We start from the raw sequence: 13872 nt of genomic DNA, 5'->3' as shown, positions 1-13872 counted from the left end.
TCTTTTTATATGCGCAGTTGCGTACGGAACGCAAGGTGATTTTTTCGCGCCGCTAAACTTAAAAAAAGTTTAACCGACTTCCAAAAAGGAGGAGGTTATACGTTCGGCTGGCTGTTTTTTTTTTTGTATGTTCAACGATAACTCAGCCATTTGTGATCCGATTTTCAAAATTCTTTTTGTGTTGTATAGGGTTTAACTCGAATTTGGTAGCATGTTCACAAAAGTGGTGATGTGATGATGGGATCCTGGAGGAATCGAGGGGAGTCCTTGAAATTTGTATGGAAACATATAGTGATTTAAATTTTTTCTGAAGCATTCAAGGTAAATGCTACCAAAAAGTAAGATTTTGCACCAGGTTATACCCTGGATCCGAAGGTACCCAACAGAACTTTTGAATCCTTATAGATACAGGTTCGGGGATTTCGGCGTTGTTTAAACAACTGAAAGCATAAGCCAACACATCAATTTATTTGATCATCAAAATCATAATTTTATATTACCAGCTAATTTTATCGTGAGTTCAGTCAATGTCAGAATATCTGAAGCTTTTGGGACTGGTACCGACTTCAAAGTAATGAAGACTGTTGTATGTACAGAAATAGATGAGATTTAGACGAATTCTGAAAAAGGCACTATTATAGAGTAAGCACGGCCGCACATTGTCCGAAATTTCTGATCCGAAACAGTTGAACGTCCGCGCTGTCTCTTACATTTTGTACTGAGCCGAGTGAGCTCGAACTCGCCGGAAGGATATTTCGGATAGTGTGCGGCGTGGCGGTCCGGCGAAATTCAACTGTTTCTGATCAGAATTCGGACAATGTGCGGCCGGGCTAAGAGTTATTTAATACTTTTTAGTTCATATTATTATTGTTTTTACCTTGGAAGTCGGTTTTAAAATTTTGTTAAAAATAATAATTTACTAGTTGTACATTATCTATTCTGTGGTTGTACTAAAAGTTAAAACTAAAAGCAATGACCTTCATAATATGCCTAAAGGCCTCATTCCCCCCGCGTTCCATTTAGCGTTAAAAGCGTTTTCATCGTTTTTAATGCTAAATGGAACGCGTGGTCCAACTTCCTAATTTAGACGACCTAATTAGGATCCTAAAACGAAGAAAAGAAGACACGTTTCTGATCCCACAAATCAGTAGCCTTCTTCCGATTGATCATTTAATACGCTAATTTTTAGGATCCTAAATCTTGAAATGCTATTTCACTTGACTAACGGGCTTAATTATTTAAATTGATTCAGTAATTTTTAGTCCAGTGTAATAGGCTAATAGCACTAATTAGCGTACTAAATCGGAAGAATTGTGGCTTCTGATTGGTGGAATCAGAAGCTTCTAATTAGTCTTCTTTTTAGGATCTTAATCGGAACGAGTAGTAAGGTGGAATAAGCCCTTAAATTATCTTACTGAATCGATTTAGACGCCTAAATTAGTAAAGGCGGAATAAGGCCTTAAGAGGGCGACTAACCCCAAAAATCAAACATCGTCCTTCTCTCTTCACACTCACGTCCGTCTTTCATATGCCAGGTGAAAAAGAACGACGCGGATTCATCGCCAAATTAGTTTTTTCTCAATAACTCGATAAATATACAACATTTTAAAAATCCGCTAGGTCGAACTCTTAATGATAGAATTTTATACAATGTGTTAAAATATTAACTTAGTTCAATGCACGGTTAAGGCAATAAATGAAAAATTCGTGAAAATTAGATGCAACTTTGTGATTTTTTTCTATCGAGAAAATTTTAAGATATCGTGTTTTTGCTCAGATCGAATCCTCGAAAATATAGTGTTAGTGTAGTATCTAATTTTAGAAAATGAAACAATTCGGGGCTTATTTTCAAGTATAACAATGAATTATAAAATCGACACTTTAGGGTTATTCGCCCCCTTAAGATGAGTGCTCTCAGCTGAAATCTTCTTGCTAATACCAGACGTATTAATGTCTCAATTTAAGAACACAATGGTGTGTTGTTTGATGCAAATTGCGTTGAACAATACTTGCAATTTAGATGAGCTAATAATAATAGGCTCGATTTCAGAACATTGTCTGTTATTGTAATGATGTTATTATGTGCACTTTAACGTGACGGTTATGGATTAAAGTAATTTTTTATTTGTAAGAAAACGAATCAGAAACTACTGTGAACCTTTTCTGGATGCAACTCCGTTGAGCCAAAATATATAGTTTATCGCGCGGCCCGTACATTTTCGGGGATAAAAATTTATAATCGGCCAAGTGCGAGTTGGATGCGCCCACGAAGGGTTCCGTACTGATATAGAGCAAAATATGCTATAAAAATTGTGTTTTTTGTATGGGAGCCCCCTTAAATTTAAATTTTATTTTAATATTATTATTTAATATTAAAATGCACATATAACGAAAGAATGTGTGAAAAATTCAAGTGCCTACCTCTTGCCATTATTGATATAGAGCGAAAAAGGCTGAAAAATCACGTTTCTTGTATGAGAATTTGAAAAAACCCTTAATATTAATTTTATTGTGTTTTCAGTATTTTTTGTTATAGCGACAACAAAAATACACAATCTGTGAAAATTTCAGAAGTCTAGCTATACGTTTCTTGAGATACAGCCTGGAGGCAGACAGACGGTCAGACAACAAAGTCTTAGTAATAGGGTCCCGTTTTTACCCTTTGGGTACGGAACCCTAAAAAGTACCCTATGACCGCCTATGGGCTATGCCCTTTCCTTTCCCGGGACGTAAAGCATGTTTTAGTAAAATCGGTTTGGGTATGAAGAGGTAACAGAGAGACAGACAGACACACTTTCGCATAAATATAATATTAGTATGGATGGGTATTGGGTACGGTCTATATTCAATAATGTTAACTTCGAAACCAGGATTTTTGTACTTGCTTTGCAAATTGGAAGAGGTTTCGTACAGAAGTACACAGAGCTCCTCTTAAAATGCCGGCAACGCACCTGCAACTTCTTATGTTGCGAGTGTCCTTGGGCGATGGTAGTTCCATCAGGTGACCCGTTTGCTCGTTTGTACCCTAATTTTATAAAAAAATAGAGATTATAATGTATTATATTATGTAAGTGATGTGACTGGGCCTTTTTAGGGCTCTATAGTGATTTCAAGGAAGCTTCATTATGAAACTAGAACAGCTATCAGTACCACCTACTATAAAATGTGGACAGGAATTGGAATATTGATAGAGAAATTTATTTATAGTAAACTTATCTCGCTTTCAATTTCTAACTAGCAACTAGTGCAGTGCAGTACACTCTATGTCCTTTCCCGGGGGCCGGGACTCGAAAGTATCTCCATACCTACATATGCTTCGGCACGAATGGGCCGGCTCGACCGGAGAAATACCACGTTCTCACAGAAAACCGGCGTGAAACAGCGCTTGCGCTGTGTTTCGCCGAGTGAGTGAGTTTACTAAAGGCCCATTCCTCTACCCTATTCCCTTCCCTACCCTCCCCTATTACCCTATTCCCTCTTAAAAGGCCGGCAACGTACCTGCAGCTCTTCTGATGCTGCGAGTGTCCATGGACGACGGAAGTTGCTTTCCATCAGGTGACCCGTTTGCTCGCTTGCCCCATTATTTCATACAAAAAATATACCAAAAAGTCTGTCTGTCTGTTACTTCTACACGCCCACACCGCTCAAGCCAGTTTGCTAAAATTTGGTATGGAGATTGGAGATACTTTTTGCAATTTGGTATGGAGATATAGAGAGTCCCGGGAAAGGCCATAATATTATATCCGGGGAAAATGTGTCGTGTCTGCGCGATAAAAACCAAATTTTGGGGCAACGGAGTTGCTGGCGTGCGTGAGGCGTCTGAAATCTGAATCTAATATTGGAACGAAGTTCCTTATCGCGCGTTGCGAAAGGGGGCTGGACGGAAAAAGTTGTAACAAAAGTGTCGACTGTCGGTATACTTATTACAACTAGAGCAAAAATACTATAGTTGTAAGCAGTGCGGTAGCGCGTGTTTCTCTGTCTCTTTTTTTTTTTGTTCTTTTTTTTAACTTCGTTCCATCCGGGTGTCCCTTGACACCTCTCAAGTTTTTTTTGTAAGTATTTTTATTCGGGGGCGTTTTAACTATAGAAAAGTCAACATGTCTGTGTGTCTCTGGCATCGTAGCTCGTGATCGGATAAATAGATTTTGTTGTTTTTTTTTTCATATTGTATTTTCCTGTGGGACACACAACAAAGCGCTTTCACAATACTTACGTACCCAGATCGCGTCCCTGATCTTAACCAGAAACGATTTTTAATGTAGAGTTCAATGTTTCCCATAGTCCGGGAGTTGGCGACCGTTTTTGTTGGGTTGGCTCTAACAAAAAGTTGACATCGTGTCCACTTATTCTATTTTCTAGCTAAAGGCTGATCTTTGTGAGGGCTCGGCGCTCGCGTTGTTTTTCTGTGTGGTAATAATCTTTAAAGCAGTTTTTTTTAAATATTTTAATAGTAACCAAACTTTGACTGGCCGATGATAAGTGATAACACATCTAAGTACATAATATATTTAAAATATGAATTATTGCGTTAAAGCACAAATCAATTGGCGTAAAGTGTATCACAAAAGTGCTCCAGGTTGTGACTTGTGGGATTAGCTGTGGCGTTATAGTTTCTTCTTCTTGGACAAACTTAATTTGCTGACTCGATTTATTTGTAGGCAGATAACATTTTAATGCTCAATGACGTTTCGAAATTGCTAGGCCCATTTCAAAAACTAGACCTACCATAAAGTCAATAATTATTAATTATTATAGAGCATCATTATGGTTTGTGGCTGAGTGAGTTTGCATACTAATACCATGCCTACTTTTAATGCTAGACATTAGGCATACCACAATAACGCACTGCAGAGCTCGCGGCCTCCTCCATCTATCCTATCCTATAATATTTTGGGTTAAAGTTATGGACAATCAGATACACTTTGGTTACTATGGATTTTCATCATTTATAATTGCATACTAGGCCCATGTCTACTTATACAAGACCTACCCCAACATAAACAAACACAAAAAAGCAGCCCTCGGCCTACGTTCCGCGAACAGTGGCTCGTCTTTTTGGTTGTAAGCGGCCATTGTTTTACGTTTCCCGCGCGGCTGACATGAGCGCGCGCACGTACGCGTACAGCTGAGTGGACAAGTGAGTATGATAATATAGGTGGGACTAGGACCTAGGTTATAGGAATAGTTGGCATAGTGGAGTGGAAAAGTGTTTATTGATATAGATGGGAGTTTTGGTACTGGGTACAGTTGAATGGAAGAGTGCTTATTGATGTAGGTGGGACCAGGACCTAGGTATAGTAGTGTTGACAGTGCTTATGGCTTACGAAAAGTACAATCGGGGTAGAACTTAGAAGGAACAGTCAAGTGCACATAATATGGTTGTTTAAGACCATCTATAAAAAAATCTAGATTCTATTTCATTAATTTTGCTTAATGAATTAGTCCCAAGTGTTTTTAAAACAGTACACATACATATTCGCCCTAGAATATGTAACATAATTAAGACATACTGACATTAATTATTATTATTCTAGGTTGCTGACCTGTCATATCAATATTTTGTCGGCGCATATGATGTTTACATATCACTTATTGTAGTCTGTATAATAGACTACAATAAGTGATTTGTAAACTTAATATATAATGAGTCACAAGAAATTGTGAAAGATGCAGGGTTACACAGTTCACGTTATCGATGACGTCACAGCCCTCACCTACTTAACATAATTCGCTAGATTGCTTCCTAGATTTACTTCTCACTATATTATACTTAATATGATCTTTATTTCAATGATATAAGGGTCATATTGGAGGTAATAGCACTTTGTAGATAATGTTATCGTTGAGTGTCGAAATGAGACATTAGAAAGGGATTCAATACAAATAACAAAAGGCCCATAGGCTCCGTAGGATTACAAAAATGCACTCTCAAAAAACCGGCAAAGTGCGAGTCGGACTCGCGCACGTAGGGTTCCGTACTGTTTTCCGTACACAATTTTTGGTCTATGTAGACCAAAAATTGTGTTTTTGTATGGGAGCCCCCTTTAATTATTAAATTTATTTTAATATTAAAATAGACATATAATTAAGGCCTTTGTGAAAATATCAAGTGCCTACCTGTTGCCATTATTGATATCGAGCAAAAAAGGCCAAAAAATCACGTTTGTTGTATGGGAGCCCCCTTTAAATATTAATTTTATTTTGTTTTTAGTATTTGTTGTGATAGAGGCAACAGATATACACAATCTGTGAAAATTTCAGAACTATAGCTGTAGCGGTTCTTGAGATACAGCCTGGAGACAGACAGACGGACAGACAGACATCGAAGTCTCATGAATAGGGTCCCGTTTTCACCCTTTGGGTACGGAACCCTAAAACGACTGTTTTCTAAGGTTTTTTGCAAGTTTTTCTTTTCAAAAGCGTTGATGATTGGTTGATGTTTAAGGCTAGCCAATGAAAATCGCTAGTAAATAAAAAAAAAAACTTGGGTAACCTTAGAGGTCGAAAAACTGTTTGCCTATTATTTTGATAAAATACAAGTTTACTACAAATTTTCCCTTGCTTTTGATTATAAAGTTTTTATTTTATCTTATTTGTACAGAAAAACTTACAGCAAAACAAATCTCAATAATAACTAAGTTACAAATAGCCATTTACAAGATTTTACATTCAATATTTTAGTGATTATTTTAAAAGAAGATATAAAAATAGTAGCATTTAACCAACTGTAACAATAATTGCTAAGAAAAATTCATTAGCTTAGTTAAATAACCTATGGGTCACTGAACTGGTTTCATACCAAATGCATACATGGGTCAATTATTCAGGAGAAAAAATATCTTTATTTGCGAGTAATTTAATGTGCGAAATAGGGTTGCCAACTCTCGAAAGGACTAACCCTGGAGAAATTTTGGGGGGGGGGGATAGATTGGTAGACGATGTTTTAGATTTATCTATGAAAGCCAGCGATAAAAGCTACGGAATAGCTTACAAAATATATAAAAGTCTATACAAAAGTCCTGTTTGATTTTGTGAGTCATGATTTGTATGAAAAGATATTTACGCGACCGAAAGTCTTTTTTTAAAATAAAATAAGGGGGCAAACGAGCAAACGGGTCACCTGATGGAAAGCAACTTCCGTCGCCCGTGGACACTCGCAGCATCAGAAGAGCTGCAGGTGCGTTGCCAGCCTTTTAAGAGAGAGTAGGGTAATAGGGGAGGGTAAGGATGATGGGATAGGAAGGGAATAGGGGAGGCTAGGGAAGGGAATAGGGTAGGGGATTGGGCCTCCGGTAAACTCACTCACTCGGCGAAACACAGCGCAAGCGCTGTTTCACGCTGGTTTTCTGTGAGAATGTGGTATTTCTCCGGTCGAGCCGGCCCATTCCTGCCGAAGCATGGCTCTCCCACGTCTAAAAGACATAACATGAGAAAGAACATAGTATCAGGACCATCCAGCCAACTTCATATTATGCAATCATTAATAGTAATAAGCTTTATTTGCCACTACAAAACACGGTACATATTTACTATTATAATATTATAATATAAACAGTTCAAAATAGTAGTTGCAAATTGGCCCACGCTCGGCATATGCTGGTACACAGGCATATTCAGCGCCGGTCTTCCGCGAGAGCCATAAGTGACGACATGGATATCATCGTTATAAACTAATCACAAACAGGCAACGAACGACATAATATATAACAATAAAATTTATAATAATGAACTTTAAACAAATAAAATGTAACGCGACAGCACATTATTAGTTTATTAGTTTTTGAAAAACCGGAGAAATTATCGGTCTCCGGGAGGATGGTTAAGCATTATTACCGGGTCTCCCGGGCAATCCGGGAGGGTTGGGAACCTTACTTTAAAAAAAAACCTTACCTTAAAAAAAAAAAAAAAAAAACCAGATTTATTGAATGGGCAACTAAAGGAATTAAAATAAGTAGGCAAAGATTATATGAATTATATGATGAGAGGTGTAGCAACAGTAGTGAATCATTTAAAGCATATGTTAAAAATTATTCTAAAACCTTCAGAAAAGTTTGTAAAGCTGCTAAGGCTCTATATATCAAAAATAAAATTAAAAATTCTAAAAATAAAATCAAAACTACATGGAAGGTTATATCTGGTGAGACTGGAAACGTCACCTGTCGTAACACTGATTTTGAATTATACTTTGAAAATAAAAAGATTACAAATAATCTCGAAGTTGCGACGGTTTTTGAAAAGTTTTTTGCTGACATTCCGGTCTCAACTACAAAAAATCTAAATTCCTCACCAGAAGCTGCTGAAAAGCTACTCAGAGACAATGTAAAGGAATGTGATGTCAATTTCAAGTTTAGGGAAATTAGCCCTAGAGATATTATTGATACCTTTAAATTGTTGAATATTAAAAATACTACTGATCTCTGGGGCATGTCTACAAAAATTATTAAATCGATAATTGACATCATAGCTCCTCATCTGGCAATAATTTTCAATGACTGCATTAAGAGTGGTGTTTTTCCTGACTTAATGAAGCACAGTAAGGTCGTACCTTTATTTAAAGCGGGAATTAAATCAGATCCGACTAATTACCGGCCTATTTCGATTTTACCGACTCTTAGTAAAATATTTGAAAAAATAATTTTACAGCAATTACTGTTACATTTTAATTTAAATAATTTATTACACAATAACCAATACGGTTTTACTAAGGGTCGTTCCACAACGGATGCTGGTATAGGTCTTCTTTGTAGCATATTTGAAGCTTGGGAGGAGTCACAGGATGCCTTAGGTATTTTTTGTGACCTCTCTAAGGCATTTGACTGTGTCGAGCATGCTACTTTAGTCAAAAAATTGCACCACTATGGCATAAGGGACTCAGCACTCAGCCTTTTGACTTCTTACCTCAAAAATAGGACTCAAAGGGTTGAAGTTAATAGTAAAAGATCCAATGGGACCAAAATAGAATTAGGTGTACCACAGGGATCCATTTTAGGACCATTTCTTTTTCTCATCTACATTAATGACTTACCTTATCTAGTTAAGGATAATGAGATAGTACTTTTTGCTGATGACACTTCACTTATTTTTAAAGTGAAGCGACGGCAGTCAAATTACGACGAGGTAAATAGTGCTCTCTCAAAAATAGTACATTGGTTTAATGTTAATAACTTACTTTTAAACTCTAAGAAAACCAAATGTTTAAAATTTACTTTGCCCAATGTTAGGCAAGTTCAAACCAATTTACTATTAAATGATGAGAAAATGAATTTGGTGGACTCCACTGTATTCTTAGGCATTACATTAGATAGTAAATTACAGTGGGGTCCTCATATTGCTAATCTTGCAGGTAAGCTCAGTTCTGCAGCATATGCAGTCAGAAAAATTAGGGAAATTTCTGATGAAGACACGGCAAGACTAGTTTATTTTAGTTATTTTCACAGTAGAATGTCTTATGGTATCCTTTTATGGGGAAACGCTGCCGACATCAATACAATTTTTGTGCTGCAGAAGCGAGCTATACGCTCAATTTATAAAATGTCAGCTTTTGAATCTCTGAGAGAAAAGTTTAAAGAAATTGGTATTCTAACTGTTGCTTCTCAATACATTTTGGATAATGTATTGTATGTTAGAAAGAATTTAACTAAATTTAAAACTAAAAGTGATAGTCACGGTAGAAACACTAGAAATAGGCACAAGCTGGAAATACCAGTGATCAGACTTAGCAAAATAAGTAAATCTTTTAAAGGTCAATGTATACGCCTTTACAATAAAATCCCGGAAAACGTTCAAAATCTATCAATTAATAAATTTAAAAAAGTAATTAAAGAACGTTTGTGTGCCAAAGCCTACTATACGGTCAAAGATTTCCTAAACGATAGCACATCTTGGGAGTAGGATGGCTGCTTGCAAGGCTGCTTCTACATTTATTATATGTGACTTACAATTGTGTATTCATATTGTATAGATTAAGTTATTTACATTGTAAATTTTATTTTTTTAAAAGACAAATTTTCCACTTTTTTACTAAAAAGTGGCCCCGTGCGAGTTTCTTACGCCGGTTCTTCTCGCCGGGTTAGTTCCCGAACCGGTGGTAGGCAACATGTAGTTCAACATTCTGAAAATATTTGATTCAAATTTATTCAGAAATAAAACAATTTTTATTTTATTTTATTTATTTTATCTTAGTGTGAAGGTTTGAACGAAAAAGCCTCTATATTATCGCTTACAAACCTTACAATCTTACCAAACAACAACAACACAAATTAAACAATCCAAAAATATCTTGTTTTCCATAAGAAAGTGAAGCTTTCCTCTGTCCTAAGTCCTAACTGCAAGAGCAAAGTAACCTATGACACGGTGTAACAAATAACATAATTGCAAACATAAATAACGCTTAGTTTGTTGAGGGAAATCCTCGAGCCATATTTCAAGAGCTAGGCTAGGTCTTGTATAATTGAGTCGCAATACCGCGATTTATGACCTAGGACTAGGAAATGTATGACCTGACCTATATTCCTTTGATAAAAGTTAATATTTATTACATAACTTACAAAAAGCTTTTTCCTTTATAAATTATTAAAGAAATCATTTTGTAAGCCACTGTACAATTTAATTTTTTCGTAATAATTTTATGAAAACTTTTGTAAATGATTATACTATCAATTTTGTTTCTTTAATTTCGAATTTTAAAATCATCTAACAAGAAGACGGTTAAAAAATAAGTACTTTAAAGATAAAATCTTAAATACTACGTGTATTAAGCTTAGTAGTTACTAGTTAGTACTAGACTGCTAGCCACTGGCACTGAATAAATTATAATACCCACTAGGTAATAGAGGATGGTTTCGATTTTTTTTAATGCGAAAAAACCAAGGGTTTTTTGATTAGCCTGCCCGATTTTGATAATTCTTTAAAGGTTTTTAACACGACTGTACTTCACCTTATCAGCTTATCAGGTACTCTACTACTACGAGCAAATCCGTATCGATACAGGTCGATATCGATAACACGCGTAAATATTTGTCCAAACTACGATTAATTATTTGTATTTTATATCTATCGATTTTTAATGAGGCCAAAATACTTAAACAGATTTTAATGAAATTTGATATGGAGATACTTTGGGATTTGAGAACTTGCGCGATAAACAAACGGTGTCAGTTGAGAGTAACTATTTCATAAAGAGTGATTTAAACTAAAAAAATACTTTAAAAAGAAAACGCGAGCAAAAGCAACAAAAAAAATTTGCAGCGACCATGATTTTTTAAAAAGCAGGATAATCTAGAACTGTTCAAATATATTTTTTGTTGCACATGTTACTGAAAAAACTGTTATTTCTTTGAACAAATATATATGTTTTACAGTGATTATACCTATCGTGTATCTTTCCAACACGTATTTAGGAAAAAATGCATGTTGTGTCACTTTGGACGTACGCGACGTCTTATTACTTTTTATTGGCATTTCCTTCCTACACAAGCGACAATCATCTTGGCTAGTAGTAATTACGCAGGTTAATGACACTGCAACTATTTATTATTTCCTACTAGATGTTACCAGCAAATGCGTTCAAGGATTTTTTATCGCGTCCACTGTACACTTTTAGGAAAAAACTACTCCATGCTCTTTCACGGGACTCTCAAAAGCGGTATAGCGGTTTAGGCATGAAAAGTTATCTGACAGGCACTTTTGCTTATCTTATATATAAAAATGGATTTCCAAATGTGTTAGTCGCGCTAAAACTCGAAAACGGCTGAACGGATTGGGCTGACTTTAGTCTTAAAATATTCGTAGAAGTGGGAAGGTTTTAAAGTGACACCAAGTTCACCGGGACAGCTAGTATTTTATAATATTAGCAGTACTTCAAAGACGAACACCCAAAAAAGCCCAAGCTCCGGCACAAAAGTAAGGTATCTCATTTTTTAGTATATTTTATTAGTAAAATAAAGGTATATGTGTCATTGCCGCAAAAAGTGGCTTAAGTAAAAAAATTGCTATTTTATTATTTTCAGGCGTACCTAACAATTTTAGTTTAAACTAGCAGGTGCCCGCGACTTCGTCCGCGTCAGCATAGTAGATCACGTCGCAAGTATTATTTTTCAAAAATTGCTGAAACAAGGTTATCTAAGTTATTTTTAACGTCTTTTTGTTTTTTGCTGTTGGTAAGTTCTATAAAGAAAATAAATAAAATTAGTGTAGATTTAGCAACATTACAGTAATCGATATCAAATATTTATATTCGTTATCGATTTATCATTTAGGTTATATTTATTTAAAAACCTGTAAGTAAATAGTTTGTTGGCAGGTGGTTGCCCCACCCACTTGAAAACGGTAGCCGATAACAAGAGGATGGATCTAAATTTAGTCTAGTTAAGGCTTAGTACCTCAGTTTTGCTATTTTTATACATCTCCAAATCATAAAATAGTTGTATTTAGAGTTGAGGCCAAGCAGAAGATGTGTAATAAAGTAATTTTGAGCATTTCTCACTTAAATACGTAACTTAAATCTTCATAGTCTTTTTTCTTATCAGAGACCTAGTTGGACTTAAATTTTTAAGTAACGGCCTAGCTAGTGTATTATTGTAGTTCAATTCTCAAATTACCTAAATGTTTGATATTACCTGGTAGGCTGGCACCCTAATAGCTGTAAAAGAATAATTTATTTGTTAATTAATTCATAAATAGCAACATATTATAATGCTATTAAATACTTTTAAAAAGTGTTGATATCTCTTAACTATGTAAACTTGGTAATTTTGATGATTTATATTCATTTTAGAATGCTGTATCTACAAAATCTTAAGGTAGCAGGACTATCGTATTACAACTCATAAATAAATTGCTTTAAGACAAAAATTCTTGACAGCTTATATCAATAAATTGGTTAACTTATTAATTTACTTGTATTGACAGGATTTCCAATGTCGTATTATAATATTTACATAATGATTAATAAGCTCTTAGCTTTCTGTTTATTAGATGATATGCTAATTTTGAGGATTATTATAGCTTTTAAAGTATGTTATATTCATAGATTTCAAATGGATGCTGAAATACCGTTTGATACTACTGTTTATAAGTATGTTAATGTAGTATTGTGGTAGTATTATTTGAAATATTTTAAAGGATTTGATGTCAAAATTAATGTTTGCACATTTTTTAAACATATCCACCCGCACAAGCTGGTTTCGGCAATATTTTTTTTCGTAATACAATTTTTAACCATAAAATTTATTAATGCTTTTAAAAATTAATTAGTGTCATAATTTAAAGAAAACAATATCAGGAACTTCCCAGTGCTTACCTTTTTAGAAGAATTACTTTTTCCTCCATGTTACTGCGCCTAGTTCAGGGAACTGCAATATTATTGTGAAACATTTTAAAATTTTGAAATAAATATTTTTTTTTCGTAATTAGATTTTCAAAAGTAGCGTAGCCAGTATTTCCTCTAGAGTCTAGGTGTACGTGTACAACATGACACGCTACAATATAATTTCTAGGTCGTGCCGCATAAGGCTCGTTCTGATTGTTAATGAATTCGTGTGAACCGGGCCTTACCTTATACGTCCCAAAGTAGGGTGGCCCAGCGTGCTGCTTCTTTGAAGATTTTTTGTACTTTTCAGGAATCTATAATACGCTATGTAGGATGACTCTACCTTCTGCTTTTCCAGATTTTTCAGACTTTTTTGGAGTTTTCTGGAATCTATTAATTTTAACGTCATTCGTGATAATATCATAAAAATGCATTTAGCAAAAAACTTATTCACCTGCAGGCTTAACGGTATTTTAAAACTTAATTTACGGGATTTAAAATACCTTAATTACCACTTTTATGGACTTTTTTGGGTATATTTTATTTTAAAAGTGATTTTT

The 13872-nt window shown here is 35.1% G+C and overlaps 1 protein-coding gene across 1 annotated transcript in view; it reads left to right on the top strand.

The window, feature by feature from the left end:
• LOC121735807 (semaphorin-5B) overlaps positions 1 to 13872 on the top strand; it is a 57291-nt gene that overhangs the window by 875 nt on the left and 42544 nt on the right. The window lies entirely within an intron of this gene.

Source organism: Aricia agestis, chromosome 18 (genome assembly GCF_905147365.1).
Source record: "Aricia agestis chromosome 18, ilAriAges1.1, whole genome shotgun sequence".
NCBI classification, from domain to species: domain Eukaryota; kingdom Metazoa; phylum Arthropoda; class Insecta; order Lepidoptera; family Lycaenidae; genus Aricia; species Aricia agestis.
The sequence above is the reverse complement of the archived record's forward strand: the minus strand, read 5'-3'. Positions and strand labels throughout refer to the sequence as shown.